Source organism: Morone saxatilis, unplaced genomic scaffold (assembly GCF_004916995.1).
Source record: "Morone saxatilis isolate NCDOM2014 unplaced genomic scaffold, NCSU_SB_2.0 Contig4, whole genome shotgun sequence".
Taxonomy (NCBI): Eukaryota; Metazoa; Chordata; class Actinopteri; family Moronidae; genus Morone; species Morone saxatilis.
Window position 1 is genome coordinate 17,506,712 of NW_023339984.1, and position 4,043 is coordinate 17,510,754.

A 4,043-nucleotide genomic window follows, 5' to 3' on the forward strand; every position below is an offset into this window, starting at 1 on the left:
CTTATGTCGGCACATCATTTCCATCTCAGTCAAGAATTGTGTAAAATGTCCTATAGAACTGCAAGGTCTTGGATTTTATTTCTTCCCTAATTGTGATTTCTTTGTAACTTAGATACTTAAGTTTTTAAAAAATCCCCATTTGATCTATCTTTCATCTCCTCTCTCCTCTCAGTTGGAGGATGAAATCGATGAAATTCAGCATCTCCGAGACCAGAATCAGAGCATGGAGAATGAGCTGCAGACCTTGAAGAGAGAGCTGGAGACCAACAAAAAACAGGTTCATCTCTTCACTTAAATCTACATTTCATCTCTCCCTCTTTATTTCTATGATATGGTTTTGTTCACAGACACCTCCTTATTGGTTGTCAGTTTCTCCTTCAAAATTGTCCCACAAATGTTTTTGACTACAACACTACTGCAACTACTAGCACTACCTTTTTGACTGCTACAGCATTGTAAACGCTAAACTTCTCTTTTTCTTTAAAGCTTTGTGTGTCCAAGCTTCAGTTTGAATCTCTCATGAAGCAGAATCATAAAGTTAAAGTGTTGATACAGTCTTAAGGATTGTAATGTTATTAACTGCTGGGAACATTCAGACATCTTATTCACATATTGTAGATCATCTGCACATTCAAGACAAGTTTGACTCCCTGATGTAAATAAATTATGATTATTCTCAGAAGTTTAACTGACTTGGTCTACTGTGACGATTAAGTATTTTCTTAATTTTTTGGAGCAGTTTATTTCCTCTTATGGTTGACATTGTTGTTATGTACAGTCAGCTGACAAGGCCAGGTGGCAGACCTTTGAGGAGCTTAAGAACACCCAGTTTGAACTGGAGAAAAAGACTGCGGAGATCAGAAACCTGCGGAGAGAGGTACCCAATGTGTCCCTGGGTTACAGTCTTTGCTTTCCTTAACTTTCATAATTTCCTTAGCTGACTTTCACACCTCTCTCCTCGCAGTTTGATGACAGACTCAGGGAAGAGAATCAGAGTAAAAAGAAATGCCTGCAGACCCTGAAGGAGGAGCTGGAGACCAAGAACAAGGAGGTTCATATCTTCAGCTTAATCTTATTGTATTTATTGAGACCATACTTGTTGGCAGTTTTTCATTCAATTATGTTTTTATTTTTGGCACAAAAAAGTAAAATATTACAGTAAAACTGAAATATTTATATATATGTCCCATCAAAAAGAAAAGTTCAAAACCAAGTCTAGTTCCCTACACATCCTATTACCCTCTTCTCTTTCGCTTTCTAGCTTTGTGAGTCCAAGCTTCAGTTCGAATCTCTCATGAAGAAGAATCAGGAGTTTCAGACACAGCTGACTGAACTTAGAGAGGTGCACAAGCAGGTGGTAAGGTTTACATCAACACAGTTAGATGTTTTGTATTTTTATTAATTATTATTATTATTATTATTATTATTATTGTTGTTGTTGTTATTAAGCTTAAACTGACCACAATAGCTTTGTCTACAAAATTATTAATCTCATTTCGCAGTTAGAGAAGATGGTCGAGGATGAGCAGGAGAGGAGGGAGGAAGTAGAGAAGGAAGTGGAGACCCTGAAGATGGAGCTGCAGAAGAAGAAGGACGAGGTCCATCTTTTTACCTAAATCTGCATTTTTTAAAGTTATCTTTTCATGTCTTTTGGCAATTTTCATTTTTCCCACAATACTAGTTTGTCACTTTGATCAAGATGATGCAAACTAAACCTCTCTTCCTTTATCTTCAGCAGACAAACCAAGCAGAGGAGTCAGATGTTCAGAAATCTCTGGAAGTATCTGACAGCTCTGGAGAAGAACATTTAGTGTCAGAGGAACCGAGTAAAGCACTGGAGATGGCTGAAGAATTACCAAATGTTGCAAAAGAAGTTGTGAAATGACAATCTGTACAACAAGCAGAGTCCAGTGATTTGTTTGATTTGTTATGTGCACATTCAGTGCAAAAGAAGCAGTGTGATGCAGTTTGGGAAGTTTAAATTGTTTGATGACTGACTGCACTAAAAGTACATAAACAATTCTGAAAAAAATAAATAAAAACACACTTGTATTTATAAACAGCCTTTTAATATATATGACTATAATATAATATTCATCACTGCTATTTTTAATTGCCTTACTCTATGTTGTTACTGTAACAGTTTAATAAAAAGAATTACTTCTGTGTATTCAGATCCTTTACTTGCACTCAATATTAAAAAATTTCACTGTTCAGCTGATCCTGTCAGTGTTTTATTTTTAGATTTTTGATTGCACTGCACTTCTCACATCCCATTTTGTTTTTAGACGTCCTCTGTTTTTCACTTCTTAGTAACATGAAACATCTTAAAACAGAAGTGTAAACAGGAAGTCTTTAATATATTTAAGTACGGTAGTCTGGACGGGATGAAGGTAATCTTGTATGTTTCTCTACTGTTAGTTAACTGCTAGAAGCTTGTACCGAGCGACTGTTACCTTGCATCATTATATATGTATTATTGTTATCTAAGGGATATCGGATTAGTCCATAAATACAAAAAGTAAAAGTAGCATTTGTACAAGAAGTACTATGTCCTGCTGTTTATGAAATATTTTTATTCCTTTATCCCACAGTCACACACAACATCTGTTTCATTGTGATTAACATTACATTGATCATGAGATTGATATCAGATGGAGAAACTACCCTTTCATATTTATTACCTTGTTTATATCTGTTTTTTATTGCTGCTGCTGGTGATGAAGTTTCAAGCTGCTGACATAATGTTAATTATGTATTTTGTATGTCCTCTGTTACAGAGGAGCTCCAGGACCCCAAACAGAACATTAGAGTCCATGAAGTATTTCTTCTTCTTCTTCTGAACTTTTCCTTTCCAGGTTCAGAGCTCCAGGATGCTTCCTGTGAGGGTCAGTCAGTCCCTTAACCTTCAGTTCCACACTGTTGTCTTCCTCAGCCTGATACACTCATGTGCTGCACAAATAGCATCATCCTACCACAAGGCATATGACTCTAATATGTCCATTTCAGCGTTAAGCCCAGTTCAGACCAAAATTATTACTGAAATATTACTCAACTGTGACTGAAAGTACTGCTCTTAAAAAAGTACAAAGTTTTCTTCTCAAAAACGACTTTTACTTTTTAGCCGTTGCATTATCTTTATTGCTCTCAAATGTTGGATTTTACCAAAAACATCTGTGCTTAATCTTGTTACCACAAACCAAGTGCTACTTACAAACCAAAGCCAGACACAGCTTTTCCCTGTACAAACATGTCTCTACAGAATCTGTTACTCTTGAATGAAAGTAACAGTGATGGTGCGTATATTGATGGATGAGATTATGACATGTTGGGATGTGTCACTTAATGACGAAACTCCTCTGTGGACGGTCTATTTTGGATCATTGTTTAGGGTGCCACTTCACTATCAGGGTTATTATCTGATGAAGCAACTGCACGCTACCTACAGCAACAGCAGGCGGACATAGTTAGAGAATAGTTGGGGACATAGTGGAACAGAAACTAAAAATACAGGTTTTTCTCTGGGTTGGTGCAAATCAGAGCTAAATGGAAGGTGAATACTGAACACAAACACAACTCCAATGTTGCTCTGCCTGCTGAGTGAGTAAATTAGCCAAGTGTTTGCTAACATGTCAGTCACAATAACTTGATAAGGTGAGAATATGCTTTCAGTTTGATCAGCCTGGGTCCAGTGAAATTGACTTGTCCAACCCCCAGGCACATGACAGTAATCTGTCTGTTTCAGCGTTGAGTCCAGTTCAGGCCAAAGATTCACAATGAGACAACAGTTTTAGAATGCTGCAGGTAAAAGTTGCTGTGGTGTGAACTGGTTGTCTCAGCCCGACTCATGGCGGCAGGTGGCTGGATTTCGAACATAGGGCACGTGTTTCGACCAAGCGGCTCGTTGCAAAGTCATCAGGTCAAAATGGCAATTTTGGATGGATGAAAGAGAGGATTAGGTCATCAATTAAAATGTGCTGTATCCATGCACCCATGGACGGCTCCAAATACTCATATTATTGAGCATTTTATTGTTTCATCAA

General features: G+C 37.4%; 1 long non-coding RNA gene across 1 annotated transcript; it reads left to right on the forward strand.

Moving 5' to 3' along the window:
- The first annotated feature begins 739 nt into the window (after nt 1-739).
- On the forward strand, nt 740-1,596 carry LOC118338066. Its single transcript, XR_004797214.1, has 4 exons — nt 740-877; nt 965-1,051; nt 1,262-1,357; nt 1,503-1,596. It is a non-coding gene; the product is annotated as an uncharacterized LOC118338066 (long non-coding RNA).
- The last annotated feature ends 2,447 nt before the right edge of the window (nt 1,597-4,043 follow it).